Source organism: Aethalodelphis obliquidens, unplaced genomic scaffold, assembly GCF_003676395.1.
Source record: "Aethalodelphis obliquidens isolate GAN/ISIS:26980383/991018 unplaced genomic scaffold, ASM367639v1 scaffold85, whole genome shotgun sequence".
NCBI lineage: Eukaryota > Metazoa > Chordata > Mammalia > Artiodactyla > Delphinidae > Aethalodelphis > Aethalodelphis obliquidens.
Window position 1 is genome coordinate 6,792,784 of NW_020838029.1, and position 18,097 is coordinate 6,810,880.

General features: G+C 40.1%; 1 protein-coding gene and 1 non-coding gene across 2 annotated transcripts in view; one reads left to right on the plus strand and one right to left on the minus strand.

The window, feature by feature from the left end:
• The first annotated feature begins 13,250 nt into the window (after window positions 1-13,250).
• On the plus strand, window positions 13,251-13,323 carry TRNAR-UCU (transfer RNA arginine (anticodon UCU)). Its single transcript has one exon. It is a non-coding gene; the product is annotated as a tRNA-Arg (tRNA).
• Window positions 13,324-16,361: 3,038 nt separating this feature from the next.
• The window catches only part of SNX12 (sorting nexin 12), a 12,469-nt gene continuing 10,733 nt past the window's right edge, over window positions 16,362-18,097 (minus strand). Inside the window, exon 2 of the mRNA XM_027093579.1 lies at window positions 16,362-18,097. This exon is cut by the window's right edge and continues 1 nt beyond it. The gene's annotated coding sequence lies outside the window, so the exon portion shown is untranslated.

Here is an 18,097-nt window from a genome sequence, read left to right on the forward strand (position 1 = left end):
TGTTTACAATGAAATCAGTTTTGCAGAAAACACCGTGCAAAGAATTGGCAAGAGAGGCAACAGTGGGTGGATGAACGGGGTAAGGGAAGGTGTGGAAGGGTAGCTGGAAGCTCAAAAAAGAGTGAACAAAAAGGCAAATGATCAAGGAGGCTTGCAGGATAAACTGGCTTTCAGGTTAACTGGATCCTTCAGTGTAAGATGCCCTTACCCCACCCTTGAAAGTCCAGGAAACTCCTACTCATTCTTTAAGTCTCAGACCAAAGATTATTTTTAATGAGGCTTTCCCTAATACCCTGTGGTAGAGTTATGAAATCCTTCCCTCAAATCCTATAGCAGTTTATACAACCACTATTATAGGATTTATCACTTTTGATGAGGGATACTTAACACGAGGTTTATGGATGGCAGCAGGTACACTCAAAAAATTCACAGATAAGAAAAAGAGAGAAGTAAACAAAGGATTACAAAATAGTATAAAACATAAATGAAGATCTAAATAAATGGAAAGATATACCACGTTCCTGTTGGGAAAACTCAATAACGTAAAGATATCAACTCCCCCTCAATTAAGCTGAAATTTCAATGTAATCGCAACTAAAATCTCAGCAAGATATTTTGTGGAATTTATTGGCTGATTCTAAAAATTCTCATGGAAGGAAAAATGAGGTAGATTAGTCAAGAAATATTTTAAATACAACAGAGGAAAACTTGCCTTACCAGGTATCAAAATTTGTGATAAAGCCTTAGCAGTAATTTTCATATTGATATTGATATTGACATTAATAGTGGCATAAGAACAAACAAATACATCAGCAAAACAAAAAGATGGTCCAGAAACACACTGATGTGTATAGGGGAATTTAGTATATGATAAAGGTGGCATTTCAAATCATTGGAGAAAGTCAATAAGTAGTGCTGGGACAATTAGCTACCTGTTTGGAAAAAAATTAAATTATAGCAATACCTCACACCACTCACAAAAATAAATTCTAAACAGTTTAAAGAATAAAACCTAAAAAACAAACTCAGAAACAACCTATGTTGGACAAAGATTCCTTAGATATGAAACCAAAAACATGAGTCATAAAAGAAAAAATCGATATACTGACCTTCATCAAAATTATGAGTTTCTGCTCTTCAGAAGATACTGCCAAGAGAATGAAAAGACAAGCTACAGACTGACAGGAAATGTTTGCAAATCACATATCTGATAAAGGACTTGTACCCAAAAATACATAAGAACTCTCAAAACTCAATAATAGGGCTTCCCTGGTGGCGCAGTGGTTGCGAGTCCGCCTGCCAATGCAGGGGACACGGGTTCGTGCCCCGGTCCAGGAAGATCCCACATGCGGCAGAGCGGCTAGGCCCGTGAGCCATGGCCGTTGAGCCTGCGCGTCCGGAGCCTGTGCTCCGCAACAGGAGAGGCCACAACAGTGAAAGGCCCACATACCGCAAAAAAAAAAAAAAAAAAAAAAAACCTCAATAATAAGAAAACAATCCAGTTTTTTTTTAAGTGGGCAAAAGATTTGAACAGACATTATACCAAAGATGCTCAATATCATTAAGTCATCAGGAATATACAAATTAAGACCACAATGAAAAACCATTACATAAGGCTTCCCTGGTGGTGCAGTGGTTGGGAGTCCGCCTGCCAATGCAGCGGACACGGGTTCGAGCCCTGGTCCGGGAAGATCCCGCATGCCGCAGAGCAGCTGGGCCCATGCGCCACAACTACTGAGCCTGCGCTCTAGAGCCCGTGAGCCACAACTACTGAGCCCACGGGCCACAACTACTGAAGCCTGTGCGCCTGGAGCCCGTGCTCCACAACAAGAGAGGCCACCACAATGAGGGGCCCGTGCACTGCAACGAGGAGTGGCCCTGCTCCCCGCAAGTGGAGAAGGCCTGAGCGCAGCAACAGGGACCCAATGCAGCCAAAAATAAAATAAATAAATTTATTTAAAAAAAAAACATTACATACCTATTAGAACATCTTAAAAAAAAACAAAACCAAAAACTGACACTACCAAGTGCTGGGGAACTAGAAGTAACTGGAACTCTCATACATTACTGAAAGGAATACAAAATTGTATAACCAATTTGGAAAACAGTTTGGCAGTTTCTTACAAAGTTAAACACACACTGACTACACAACCTAGCAGTCCCACTCCTAGGCATTCACCCAAGTGAAATGAAAACTTGTGTTCACACAAAAACCTGATGCTAATGTTTACAGTGACTGCATTTGTAATCACTAAACGCTGGAAACAACCCAAACGTCCCTCAACTGGGGAATGGAAAAACAAACTGTGGTATATCCATACATTGGAATCTACTTAGCAATAAAAAGGAACAAAGTACTGATGATACAAGGAATGACATGGATACAATTTAAAGGCAATGTGTGGATTGGAATAAGCCAGTTTCAAAAGGTTATATTCTGTATGATTTCATTTATATGACAGTTTTGAAAACGTAAAACTATAATGACAGAAAATAGGTAGTGAGTACTAGGAAGTAGGGAGAAGGAGTTGACCATAAAGGGGAACTGGGGAATTTTTTGAAGTGATGGATCTATTCCATATCTTGATTATGGTGGTTGTTACACAACTGTATGCACTTGTCAAAACATGCAGAAATGCACACTAAAAAGAGAGAATTTTACTATATGCAAATTATACCTTAATTAAAAATGAAAAAAAAATAATCCTAGCACACACATGCATACACAAACATACACACTTAGAAATGTATGAGAACAAAGGAACAAGAAGATTTTGGGGGGTGATGGATATGTTCGTTGTGGTGATAGTTTAATGGGCGTGTACATATGTCAAAACTCATCAAATTATATCCTTTATGTACAGTTTATTGTACATCAATCATACCTCAGTAAAGCTGTTTAAAAAAGGAGGAAGATATGTATGAGAAGAAAATATAAGTGACTATGTTTAAAACCTTGGAATAGGGACAGCCTTCTTAAACAGACAAAAAAAGCAAAAGCCATAAAGGAAAAGAATGATATATATTTGACTACATCAAAATTTAAAGTTTCTATTCTAAAGACATAAAAAATAAATACAAAAGAAGGGTAGATTGGGGGAAATGTTTGCAACATACATAGACGACAGATAACTAATATCCCCAAAATAAAGAACTCCTACAAATCAATAAGAAAAAACAACTCAATAGAAACATGAGCAAAAGATATAACAAGCAAATAATACAAGAGGAAATACAAATATTAATAAACATATGAAAGGAAGACATATAATTTGGCTAATAATCAGAACTATGAATCAAAACATCAGCTTTTGCCTTACAGATTTTTAAGTTTAAAAAGATTGATATCAATTGCTGGCAGGGGTATGGGGAAATAGGTGCTCTCATACACTTGTTGGAAATATTCAGCCTTTTGGTGAACAATTTTGTACCATCTATGAAAATGTAAAACGTGCATACCCTCCAACCCAGTAATTCTATTCTTCATTACCTACCCTAGAGAAACACTTGCATATGTCCACAAAAATATAAATTAGGAGTTTGGGATTAACATATACACAATACAATATATAAAATAAACAACAAGGACCTACTGTATAGCACAGGGAACTATACTCAGTATCTTGTAATAACCTATAACAGAAAAGAATCTGAAAAATTACATACATATATATGTATGTATATACATATGTATAATATATGTATTATACATGTATGTATATACATATATATGTATATGTATTATACATATATATGTATGTATGTATAACTGAATCACTTTACTGTGCACTTGAAACTAACACATTACAAATTAACTATACTTCAATAAAAAAAGTTTTTTAAAGCCTTAAAAATGCAATATGCTTTGAGTCACTAATAGCAGTTCTAGGAACTAATTCTAACAAAATAATCAGAGATGCAAAAAAAAAAAAAGATCAACACACAGGGTGTTGATTACAGTATTGTTTACAATAACAAAAAATTCAAGTGTACATCAATAGGAGACCATGAGATAAATTTTAGACATGGATAGAGAAAAGATTGACATCTACATAATGACATGTTGTGTTGCTATTTCTTTTATTTTATTTTTATTTTCTTATTTTCTACAATAAAGATGTGTTATACTTCCATACGAAAACAATATAAAAATTTTAGTAGTAAAATTTTTTTTAAAAGAGTTAATGGGAAAAAACCCAGAAAACTAGAAACTATCTCTCAGTGATTCTCAAACTGCATGTGGTAAAGGACCAGTAACACCTGTAACTTATGTAATATTGCACATCAACTACATTTCAATTTTAAAAATGAAAATAATTATTAAATGGTAAATGTTATGTTTATTTTACCACAATTAAAAAAAGGGAAGTGGGAAATGCTATATGCATACTATAGAATACTATGCAGCATGTCTTGTATCAGAAACACTGATTTACCTCATTCCCTTAGGTATATTGCCAAGTGGAAAAGCAAGCTGTGGAACAGTGTGGAGTATAGCACTTATACAGGAAAAAATAAACAAAAAAATATATTTCTAGTTTTAAATACACAGAAGATGATCTGGAAGAACAAACACCAACCTGGTAACATTGGTTTCCTCTGGGACAGGGACCTGCATTGCAGGGGCTGGAAAGAAGAACTATCTATAATGTTTGACTTAATAAAAATATATTCATGTATTACTTGAAGAATCAAAATGCTTTTTATAAAAAATTAAAAGAATGGGTCAACTACAGAAAATATATAGTATGGTAAGGAAAAAAGGCACAGGTGCTGTGGGGATACAGAGAGACCTAAGTTCCCAGCCTGGGAAAACCAAGGAAGGCCTCCAAAAGGAAGTTGAAAGGAAAGCCTGAAATGAGCCTTGAAAGATGAGTAGAAACTAGCCAAGAAAAGTGTGAATGGGAACAAAAAGATGGAGAAGGTATTATAAGCAGAGGGAATTGTATGTGTGAAGGCATGGAGGCATAAAGGAACAGAGCTTTCTCTGGGAACTGGAAATAGTTCATCAGGCTTGAAGCATAGAATCTATGTAGATGACTATAGGATTTGACTTTTACACTGAAAACAGTAGGGAATTTTTAAAGCTTACTGGAGTCACCTACCTGTTTTAGAAAGATCACTCTAGGTGCTGTGCAGAAAATAGATTGGACAGTAGTTGTAGACACAAAAAGGCCACTTTGAAAGCTACTTTAGCAATCCGGAAGAGAAATGATAAAAGGGAGTGGGAGTTGATGAAGAGGGGCAGGCAAGGAGCAACAAAGTGTTATTTAATAATGGACATTTTAAGTTTGAGAAGGATTTCCAAGTGGACATGTTCAGTAGGAAGTTGGATTATACAGGTCTGGAACTTGAGAGAGAGATCTGATTAGAACCACATTCGGGAATCAGGTTACTGAAACCATGAGAATTCAGTCCTTTCTATATCATTAAACCTTACCCCCTCAACTGGGTCCTTTCCATCATCATTTATAAGTAGATGCAAGTCACTCACCTTTAAGAGGGGAAAAAATCCTTTCTCAACTCCATCGTGCCATTCTCTACTGTTTCATAAAAATATTTGAAAAGTTTTTTATATATAATTTTTTAACTTTATTAATTTTAATCATTTTTTTTCTTTTTTGCGGGGGGGGGGCACACTGCACAGCATTCAGGATCTTAGTTCCCTGACCAGGGATAGAACCCGTGCCCCCTGCAATGGAGGCACGGAGTCTTAACCACTGGACCACCGGGTAAGTCCCTGAAAACTCTTAAATGAGCTCTGTACTCAATGTTCTTCCCACTTCCCATCACTCCACGGAAATAGCTATTGCAAAGGTCACTAAATCTAACAGATGCCTTTCAGTCCTCATCTTACTTTACTCTCTCAGCAGCATATAATACAGTATTAAATGTAACCCCTTCCTTCCTTCCTTCCTTTCAATAATACTCTATTCCCTTGGTTTTCATGACACCTCACCCTCCTGGTTTTCCTCTTACATCTCTTCCCATTCCTCAGCTTCCTTTGTGAGCTTCTCCCTTCTACCTCGTACTGCCTCTATAATCCAACCAAAGGCAGATAGTATATGACTGGGAAATTATTATGGGAGGGTTACAAATTCTGTTGCGTATAATCCTGCAAGCCTAAAAGATGCTTCTCTACCCACTATGAATCAATATCAAATGAATAAGCATAGCCTTCTGCTGAAGTAACCCACTGTGGTAGGCTAAATAGCCAAAGATGTCCATGTCCTAATCCCCAAAACCTGTGAATATTTTACCTTACATGGCAAGAGACTTTGCAGAAGAAAAAAAAACTTTGATGATGTGATTAAGTTAAAGATTTCAGTGATTTAAGTTAAAGTTAGGGAAATTATCCTGGTGGCTTCTACATAATCACAAGGGTCCCTATAAGTGAAAGAAGGAGGCAGGAGAGTCAGAGAAGGAGATGAAAAGACAGAAGTAGAAGTTGAAGTGGAGATTGCTGGCTTTGAAGATGGAACGGAACCATGAGCCAAGGAATGCGGATATCCTCTAGAAGCTGGAAAAGACAAGGAACGGATTTCCCGGAAAGCCTCCAAAAGGAACACAGCCCTGCCAACACGTTGATTTTAGCCCTGTAAGACCTATTTGGACTTCTGACATCTAGAGCTGTAAGACAATAAATCTGTGCTGTTTTAAGCCATTGAGTTTGTGGTAATTTGTAACAACAGCAATAGGAAACTAATATACCCACTTTAAAAGGAAAAAAAATAGAGGAACAAACTGAATCCTAAGGAAAAGATGGCTGACCCAAAGACACCTCTTAGGACTTTCTATCATGACAAGAAAAAACTCAAGGAACCTATTCTCCAGAGTAAGTCTAGAGAGACCACCTGGTGATTTTTCTTCTATCTTGCCTTAAGGGCTGTTTGTCTGGATGGGCTAGGTACTCTCCCACTCCCACCCTCCAAAAGATACCTGGAACTAGGCTGCTTCTTCCCTTCCCTTCATCCCAGATGAGGATTTCTCTAGGAAGATGTTAGCTCACCTATAGACTACCTCTTTCCCAGCATGAGGGTGGAGGCCAGGAAAGAGCCACTGCCATATAGGAAGTTCCCACTGATTGGCAGATGAGAGCTGGGTGTGGGGATGCTGGACTCTGAATAGGATCCTTCTTTACAGGAAATGACCCCCTCATCAGGTGTCCCATTGAATGCAGCCAACTACTAAGGTCAGAAAACATCATGGACAAGACTTCAATTGAGGAACCCTGGAGATTCACAATCCTAAATTCCCTTTATTCTTTGCTGTATTCTCTGCTGTATTCTCATCTATTTTCAAAGATGGTCCTTTGAAGATAAAGAACAAAAAAATATAAGTCACTCACATCATCCACAAAAATAAATCCTAGCTGTATCAAAGATGTAATCAAACACACAGAAACCCCTGTACAAGAAAACACGGAGGAATGTTTATGACCTTGGCATATGGAAGACCTTATTAAACAGAACACAAAAATCAAAAGCCAAAAAACAAAAGATAAATCTGACCTTGAAATTTAAAACTTCTACTCAGGAAAAGATACCATAGGGCTTCCCTGGTGGTGCAGTGGTTGAGAGTCCGCCTGCCGATGCAGGGGACACGGGTTCATGCCCCGGTCCGGGAAGATCCCACATGCCGCGGAGCGGCTGGGCCCGTGAGCCATGGCCGCTGAGCCTGTGCATCCGGAGCCTGTGCTCCACAACAGGAGAGGCCACAACAGTGAGAGGCCTGCATACCACAAAAAAAAAGAAAAAAAAAACAGATACCATAAAGTTAAAAGGCAAGAGATTGAGAGAAAATATTTGCAATATATATAAAACAAAGGACTAATATTTTTCTTTATTTATCCTGGATAAGAAAAAGACAAACAATATAGAAAAACAGGTAAAGGATATGAGCAGGCACATCACAGAAAAAATACAAATTGCCAATAAACATATGAATGGATGTTCAACTTCCCTCTTAATCAGAGTACTACAAATAAGCAATGAGATTCTATTTTCTACCTATCATATTGGCAAAATTTAAAGTTTGATAATATTCAGTGTTGGGAAGAGTAAAAAGAATTGAGACCTCTTACACTCTGCTGGGGGGAGCATAGACTAGTACAGCCACGTTGAAGGGGCATTTGGTAATATCTACTAAGATTACAAATGCATATAGTTTACGATACCACTCCTAGGTATATGCCCTAGAGCAGATGTTCAGATGTTCTCAAAAGGTGGTCCACAGATACCTGGAAGCTCCCAAGATCCTTTCAGGCGGTCTGTGAGATTCAAAACTATTTTCATAAAAGTATTAAGATGTATTTGCCTTTTTTACTGTGTTGACATTTGCACTGATGGTGCAAAAGCAAAGGTGGGAGAAATAGAAAAAGCAAAGGTGGGTAAAAGGCAGTAGCACCAAACTGTACTAGTAGTCACTGTATTTTTTCACCACTGCACACTTAAGAATGTCCTTGATGAAGCAGTAAAAATTATTAAATCTCTATTGCTGAGTACACGGCTTTCTAATATTTTACCATGGCTATTTGGACTTGTGTTCTTGGCAGGTATTTTCTCAAAATGGACAAAGTGAACCTGTCACTTCAAGAAAAACAACTGACAATATTCAGTGCTGATAAAATCTGAGCTTTGGAGCAAAAATTAGAACTTTGGAAAACTTGCACCTCCACCATAGGTTTGGCAGCTTTCCAATACTTAACGGCTTCTGATGAGAGCAGTGGTTATATGAATGAATGTGATTTTTTGACACTGTGTCAACATTGGAAGGACCTGCATAACTCAGTGAAACCAACATTTTCTAAATTGCCAGTGCAGGGCTTCCCTGGTGGCGCAGTGGTTAAGAATCCTCCTGCCAATGCAGTGGACAAGGGTTCGAGCCCTGGTCCAGGAAGATCCCACATGCCACAAAGCAAATAAGCCAGTGCGCCACAACTACTGAGCCTGCGCTCTAGAGCCCATGAGCCACAACTACTGAGCCCGCGTGCCTAGAACCCATGCTCTGCAACAAGAGAAGCTACCACAGTGAGAAGCCCACACACCACAATGAAGAGTAGCCCCTGCTCGCAGCACAAGAGAAGCCACCACAATGAGAAGCCCGCACACCACAATGAAGGGTAGCCCCCGCTCGCAGCAACCAGAGAAAGCCCGCGCACAGCAATGAAGACCCAACGCAGCCAAAGATAAATAAATAAATGAATTTATTAAAAAAAAAAACTCTTCAGCAAAAATAAATAAATAAATAAATTGCCAGTGCATGTTATAAAATCATGCACCCGATAAAAGATCTATTAAAGTACAGGGTAGACTAATGGATTTTTTTTTTTTTTTTTTTTTTTTTTTTTTTACGCGGGCCTCTCACTGCTGTGGCCTCTCCTGCTGCGGAGCACAGGCTCCAGACGTGCAGGCTCAGTGGCCATGGCCCACGGGCCCAGCCGCTCCGCGGCATGCGGGATCTTCCCGGACCGGGGCACGAACCCGCGTCCCCTGCATCGGCAGGCGGACTCTCAACCACTGTGCCACCAGGGAAGCCCAGACTAATGGATTTTAGTGCAACAAAATATGAAAAGTTGACTGATATGGTTTCAAAATCCACATTAAAGTAATCTTTAAAAATGTAATCTTTAAAAAAAAAATGTAATCTTTAAGAAACTACCACTTGTTGAGGATTGATGTAGTATGAAAGAATATCCACAATTATCTGAAAAGGCTATTAAAATACTGCTTGTTTTTCTAATTACATCTGTGATATACTTCAACCAAAACATCATAATAGATCAAATACAGAAGCAGATATGAACATCCAGATGTTTCATATTAACTATTAAAGAGACTTGCAAAAAATGTAACACAATTTTACTGTTCTAATTTTTTTTGCTTTGGCAAAGTTATTTTTCATCTAAAAATATTTATGCTAACATGTAATGGGCTTATTGATGTTACTTTTAATGAAAATTTTTAAATTCTCACTATTAATTTCTAATACATTGAATAGTGATAGATATAAACCCACATAAATTCTCTTAGGAGTGTAAAGGGGTCCTGACATCAAAAAGTTTGAGAACAGGGCTTCCCTGGTGGCGCAGTGTTTGAGAGTCTGCCTGCCGATGCAGGGGACGCGGGTTCGTGCCCCAGTCTGGGAGGATCCCATGTGCCGCGAAGCGGCTGGGCCCACGAGCCATGGCCGCTGAGCCTGTGCGTCCGGAGCCTGGGCTCCGCAGCGGGGGAGGCCACAGAGGTGAGAGGCCCGCGTACCGCAAAAAAAAAAAAAAAAAAAAAAAAAAAAGTTTGAGAACCACTTCCCGAGAGAAACTCTGACAAAAAAGTCATGTCAGGAATGTTCATAGCAGGACTGCTTGTAAAAGCAAAAAAATTGGAAAAATCTAGCAGTCTATCGATAAGGAATGGTTAAATAAACCATTTAGTAGCCATTCTATGGTGTATTATGCCACATTTTTTTAAAGTGAAGTAAATCTTGATGTAGTGAAATTAAAATGTTTCCAAAACATTTAATGAAAAACTTTCAGGATATGTACAGTATGGTATACTTTTTGTAGAAATAAAGACACGACACATTTTCTTAAAGAAAAAAACCTGGAAGGCTACCAGGATACATACCAAACTGCTGACCTTTGGGAAGGGGAAGAGGACTAGGATTGTGGGTAATGGCCAGTGTGTACTTTAGCACTATCCTTGTATAATGTTTTGAGGGTTTTTCCCCCCCAAGGAAAATGTACTAGTGTAATTAAAAATTATTGGGGAAAAGGAATAAAGCAACGAGGTCAGGTCCATTGACACTGAGAAAGAAAGGGCACTGGCTCTGAATCCAGGCTGAGAGGGCCAGTGTATTTGCTACAGGGCTTCTGGAGCTGATGAGTCTAGGAAGAAGCGACGAGGGGTGAAATCAGGCGACGGAGGGAATGGATGGCTCAAACGGTGGTGACCGCCTGGATGGCGGAACTTTCTGAGTCAGGCACCTCCTGCTCCCTTCCTGGGATTAATTCAAAGGCCTTCACCGCCACACAGCCCAGCCTCTCCCGCTTCCGGCGTCACAAACCTCTTCCTGTTGCCAGCAAATTCTTGCCCCAGTCCGGGTCCCCGACCCCCACTCCCTGGGCCGCATCAGAGGAAGAGCTCCGGGCGGGCGGTGGTGGAAGGAGCCCTGCAGGCTAAGGCATGGCCCCGCTAAGTGCTATACATGGAGACTACAGCCAGAGTCGCGGCGGCACACCCGGAGACACTCTAAGACGCCGAAGCGTGACAGGGCCTGGGGTGATGGGGTGGGGGTGGGGATTAGAGGGTAGCTAGGTTGCGGGGTGCAGGCAATTACCAAACAAGCCGAAGGAGGTCCGAGGCAACCCCGCCGACTCTTCCAAGTGCCGAGAGGAAGGCTTTGCTTTCGAAAGCAGCGCCACAGGGTCCCCATTGGTCTTCCATTCCAGCCAACCAGCAGGTCTCCCTATGGCCCACCCCCTCGACTAAGAAGCCAATCAGAGGAGAGTATGTGCTTCCCGTTGCGTAAGACCAACTAAAAGTTTGCTCATTTCTGACTGACGTGTGGGTAGCCAACCAGAAGAGCCAAGGCCTGGTAAGTCGGCTTCCTATTTCAGTCGCCGTCTCGATCTACGTCACTGTCCTTGTCCCGTTCCTACCTGTAATCTAAGGTTTGGATCTGGGAGAAATAACCGAAAAGGAGATCCAAGCTGGAGGAATCGTGGCCCAAGAGGCAAAGTGATATCTCCCTGAGTTTCCAAGAAGGTTGGCCCTGAGGTCAGATGAGCATGTGGTTGAGCTGTCAGTGCTGCTCTGGGATTGGCCTCAACAGTGCCAACCTGAGAAAAGTATTGGTCATGAGAATGCCTCAGATACGTTGCTTTGCCACTGGGCTAGTTGTTTCATTTCCCCCAAATTTAGGTGGGAAGAAGGCTAGGAACATCCAGGGCCTTTAATTGAGATTATTGGTTTTTCTATAGCGAGGAGTGTAGGGATACTCAATTAGCAGTAATAAATACTGCTTCTAGAACAACTAAAATGAAATGTGTGGAGAAATTTTTGAAAACCTGATAGTGGTATCATTACAACTAAATATGCCAGAAAATGCAAATTAAAACTAAGAAATACCACTTCCACCAACTAGTTTGGATAATTATGAATTGTTTAATATTTTTCCACTTTTGGCAAAAAAAACTACTTATAGGGAAACAGGGATTTCTCCACTTTTGGGAAGAAACAGAAATTCTCATTTGCTCTAAGTGGGAATCTAAACGGCACCTTTTTTTTTTTTTTTTGCGGTACGCAGGCCTCTCACTGTTGTGGCCTCTTCCGTTGCGGAGCACAGGCTCCGGACGCGCAGGCTCAGCGGCCATGGCTCACGGGCCCAGCCGCTCTGCGGCATGTGGGATCTTCCCGGACCGGGGCACGAACCCGTGTCCCCTGCATCGGCAGGCGGACCCTCAACCACTGCGCCACTGAAGCCCTAAACGGCACTTTTTAAGAAAGTAGCTTAGTAGTACGTATCAAAATCTAAAATGCACACATCCTTTGACCCAGGAATTCCTTCTCTCAAAATCTATCCTACAGAAACACTTAAAACACACGAGCAAGGTTATATGCAGCGTTACTTATAATAGTGGCTGATGATACAACTACACTATGAAATGTTATTTAAAAAATGAGGTAAATTTCCATGTACTAATGTGAGAGGAAGTCCACACTATATTACAAAGTGATAAAGTTGCAAAATACTACATAAAATATCCCATTTTGTTTTCAAAAAACTATATATTCGATGATTGTATATGTGTGTATGAATATACGTATATATTCATATACATATATTTGTGCATAGAAAAAAGTCTAGGAAAACACATACCAAATTAAGTTATTCTTGAGGAATGGGAATAGGATCAGGGAATAAGGAGAAATCTCACTTTCTACATATTTATGTTTTGTTTCAATTTTGTCAATTAGCATTAATTACTTTTGAACTTTATCACAATAAAACATTTTAACAAAATAGGCACTTTTATAATCAGATCAAGTTATAATTTATAATACTGTAATTTTTTGTAATCAGATAAGTTATAATTTTGTAATCAGATCGTTATAATTTATATATTTTAAATCAGATCGTTATAATTTATATATTTTGTAATCAGATCAAGTTATAATTTATATATTTTAAATAAGAATAATTACATATAGTTATGAGGTGACTATTTCATTAAAAAATTTCGGCTAGGGACTTCCCTGGTGGTCCAGTGGTTAAGACTCTGCCCTTCTACTGCAGGGGGCGCAGGTTCGATCCCTGGTTGGGGAACTAAGATCCTGCATGCTGTGTGGCCAAAAAATATTTTTTTTTAATTTAAAAAAAATAATAAATAAAAATTTCAGCTAGAAGACCTATGATAAAATTAGGGCAGCTGTAAATCAAATCACCACGGAGATTCAATGGGGGTACTCATGATTTGACACAACAGGATATAGGCAAACAAAATCTAATCAGGATAAGTGAAGAGTCTTTCATTTCTGGGAGAGAAAACTAACTGCACTACAGCAAACTCCATCACACAGGGAAATTGTGCTTTCACCTTTTTGGTGGCATCACCTCCAGGGTTTCTCAACTCCTTGGCAAGGGTCAGAAATCATAAGCATTAGAGATTTAAGATAACTCAGATATAATTTAGTCAAATCCCCTCACTTTAAAGCTGAGAAAACAGGCCCAGAGTGGTGAAGCAATTTGCCTAAGGTGCTATAGCCAGCTAATAGCATAGCCAGCTCCAGAACCCAGGTTTCTATTCCAGGCCTATTACTCTTTCTACTACTTTTCAGATTTTCCTAAGTCTTTTTTCTGATGACGTATTAGGGAATATTTTTTAAGTCTTATGAATATCAGACATCCCTATATTTAAATTTTAGAAAATGCATAGCAAAATAAAAAAGTATATCCCTCTACTAGCACAGATGATCAAAAGTTGACTGTATCTGGATGAAAGAAATTATTGGCATAACAATTTTCTTGAAAAGTAATGCATAAATTTCTGTGAATCTAACTATTTTACTGTTCACTTAAGAACTACTGTTTTATCCAATTTCTGATTGTTCTTCAATTGGCAGTGCCTCTTAATCCTTTACCTTCAGTTTCTCTACATTAAGTAGTTGTTGATCTATATACAAACACTTAAAACCACCATAGGAAGCACCTATTTAAAGAAACCCTGTCATGATTTAAAGAATCCTTTATTCTGTATAATGTGAATAATTACCCCCATTTTGTCTGTTTTGTAAGGAATGACTTTTCTGTTCTCAATAGCAGAGACAGACAGATAGATAGACAGGTAGACAGACAGACAGGAGGGAGAGAGAAAATAAAAGTAAAATAGGGAACAATTTTTTTTGTACAAGGCAAGAAAACAGATAAGAAGAATGAGGGGTGGTGGGTGGTCGGGAAGGGAGTGGCAGAGAACCACAAGCTAAATTAGTCACAAAGTGTTTACATTTTAAAAGTAAACTTGAACACTGTGAAGTATAAATGGACTAACAACCACCTAAACTTCAGGGTATAATTAAAGTGGTGTCCAGTTTTAGACTCTATGACTTAGGGACATATGAGGACCTTGGAGAGATTTAAGAATAATAAAGATAAAAGGGTTAAAAATGAGTGAAGTGAGGAAAACTTAGAACTGTTATTGTGTCTAAGAAGAGAAGACCAGAGATGACTCAACAGTCCTCAAGGATGGGAAGAAATATCCATTTCAGTGAGCAGCTGGTCTGCATTTCCAAAGCAAAAAAGTAATTTTACTTAAATTATTACAGCATGTATTTGAAGATGGAAGTGGCTTAAATAGGACACCTCATCCAACAAAAACTCCAGAGAAGCCTGAATGCTGTCCACCTCTCCCACCCTTTACTAGCTCAACTCATCTCAAAGAATGGTTCAAAGGGTGGATAAGGCATCTGTGGAATGTGAGGATTTAGACTTCTTTTGGTTGTAGCTACTATGTTCAAAAATTTTTGTTAGTCTCTGTCCCCCAGGTCCCAGTGAAAGGTTGAGCTGCTTTCTGTGCTATGGATAAAGGGGATTAATTAGTAGCAAATACCTAGATGCATGCATAAACTTGAATTCCTTATAAAAGTATGCTTCTCCTTCTCAGTGTTGATGGGCTTGGATTTGGGGTTCTTTCAGGACCGTTACATTTGACTCCAAAGAGGGAATTTACCTGATATTAAAAAAGTTTAGACAACTAACTAGATGCATCTGGACCTTTTATTTTGTCTCTAGCATTTTTTTGTCTTGTTTAGATATCTCCTGAACGAAAGTATAAGAAGTATAAGGTCTTTGAAGAAAGAGAATGTAATCATTTTATTTTACCTCAAGCACCCCGCCCCATCACAGCCCAGCTTAATATTTTATTTTACAGCTGCTTTTTCTAGTTATTCTCTATTCATTCTCCAACACTGCTGCCTGTGAAGGTTGCATTTCTCTTATTACTCTTCCTTTCTCTTATCTCACAGAAACAGCTATTCTTCCCTATCCTCTCATATATCTTTAGTCATCTAATTCCCGAACTACCAAAACCTCTTAACTTCTTCAATTCAGCCCCCACTCTTCTACTTGTACCCAAATACCATTGTTAAGTCATCTTAATTCATAATGTTTTGACCACATCACTTTCTATACCTTCTTTCCACACTCAACTACATGATTAAAACTACCTTTGACTCCCCAAATGTCAAGATTCCTACCTAACCTCTCATCCCAAACCTTTCCCAAAACCCACTTTGTGGATGAAGCCATTTCAGAATCTACTGGTCAAGTGAAAATATCCATCCATCAAAAATTCTCAGAGTTCACTCACCTTTCTGCCTGCATCAAATCTATGTGTAAGAAAAACAGCTCAATTGAGGTAAAAAGCCTATGAAAGAAATAGTGTTTGTAAGGGGTGTGAGGGTGTGTCGGAGGATAAGCGTATGCACAAACGTATTTATGTACACAGATAGCATATACATATACCTATACACACACACACACAATAAATATATTTTGCCCAAATTAGCACACACCCACAAGCTTAAAAACCAAATCTACTAAATCTGACCCAAACCACAGTTACTGAGACCTATGGCTACTTCCTGCAAGCAGATGCATTACCTCTGTGACAAAGTCAATTGCATGTTGCAAGAAAGATAGGTAAATACTGCTACAGGCAGCTAGGATTCTGCTTTTTTTAAAATTTAAATGTAAAAATTACTTATCACTTCAGGACATTGACCATGTTGTATAATTTCTGCACAATATCCAGAATATCCTAGAAACTAAAAAGTACTAAATTTACAACTTAAGCAGGAAAACAGAGGCTTGCTTCACAGTGGTTTAATATGAACAGAGTTGAATATGACATTGTCTGACAGAAGAATGAACATTTTGCTGAATAAAAGCCCCGAGTCAGGATATATACACAGCAGAAATGGGGCCTCAGGCTCTCAGCACTTGTGCACAATGAAAGGAGGAATCTTTTTTAAAACAAAAGTCAATAACAGAGGATACAAATGAAAAAGGCAGCAACAACACCAACACTGGGAAGGTGGGAAAGGGAGCAGAGCCTCACTCTAGGGGCTGCTCAGCCCCTGGCACAGGCCCGGCAGCTGAAGAGCTGATCTGTGTCAGGGAACTTCAACATTTAGATGGACTCCAAACCCCATATCAAAATCCAATCCTAATCTCTCCGATCAGGGTCTTGTCAGAATCAGTAATCCTTTTCCTCAGGACCCTATATAAAGAATTCCAGTCCTTCCATGATAGGGTGTCTAAGCAAAGAGCCCCACTTTTGACCTGACACCAGAGTTAACCTGCTCCCATCCCACCACCTGGGACAGATATCGGGCCCCAGCAAACAAACCACTACATCCCAGACAGAAGCCCAGGAAAGTCACCAGCCTCAAGAAGCTGCCTCAGACTCTAAGTTTTAAGAAATCTATACCCAGGTGCTAACCCTAGCTCAGCTTCCGGGGAGAATGCTGGGGTTCCATGGGAAACAAGTGCAGGCAGTTCAATAACCCTGTGACCAAGCTGGGGAGGGCAGCGACAACTCTTGCCCCTAAGCCCCATCAATAGCTCAAAGTGCTTAGGAGAAGTCAGAGACTGTGTGGTTTGTTCATGTGTTTTCTGTCTCGTGGCAGCACTAAATGGGATGGGGGGAAGGGAGAATGGAAGGAAGAGAGTGGTGATGCCCTTCCCTACCACTGGGAGGTACCTAGAAAATGATCCACTCCCACCCTTCAGGGAGTTACCTGGCAGTGGTGAGTTTCCCCTAGCCCTCAAGCCTCCAAATCTGCAAAGCTAACCCATAAAAGTAGCAAGGGCTTGGGGAGGGAGAACTGCCGGCCCAGCCCATTCTGACTCACCTGCTGGTGAGCGAGAATAGGCAGCCAGAGCGCGGAGCCACAAAGGAAAGGGGCTAGGCAACAGGAGCTCCCCAACTGCCCTATGGCTTTCTTCTGACTCTGAAGCAGCCATGATGATGGGCCTAGAAAACCCACACACCTTGCTCCACACAACAGACTGCTTAGACTCTAGAATTACTGCCATGAAAAGCAACAAGGGAGAGAGAAAGTACAACAAAAGAAACTCTTGAGAAAACTGGGAACGGGCCTAGAGAAAACGAGAGCTTTTCGGTCTCTGCCACCTTCCCCACAAGGAAAAAAGTTCATGCAGGTAGGAAAGGCAGGGTCTTTCCCTGCTCAGTGTTCCTGGTTAAACCTAAGGGTAAGAAAAATCCCCTGGACTTGCAGCATCAGTATGTACCCAAGTGCCCCACCAGCACAAGACCCGCCCCCCGCAAGGTTAGCCTTCTGGCATGGGTAAATGCCCAAGAAATTGCCTTCCAGTCCAATCCCCCCACCCACCCCCCAACCCCAAGCAAAGGGCATCTGCCTGTGGTTTCCCACCTCTCCTCAGAGGAGAGGATCCTAGCAGAGTGCCCATGGTATAGTCAGGTACCAAGGAACACAATGCCAGACAGTCTATCAGGCCAGGGGATGGAGAGCCAACTTCAGATCAAAGAGAGAGAGAGAGAGGCTTAGTGTAAAAACCA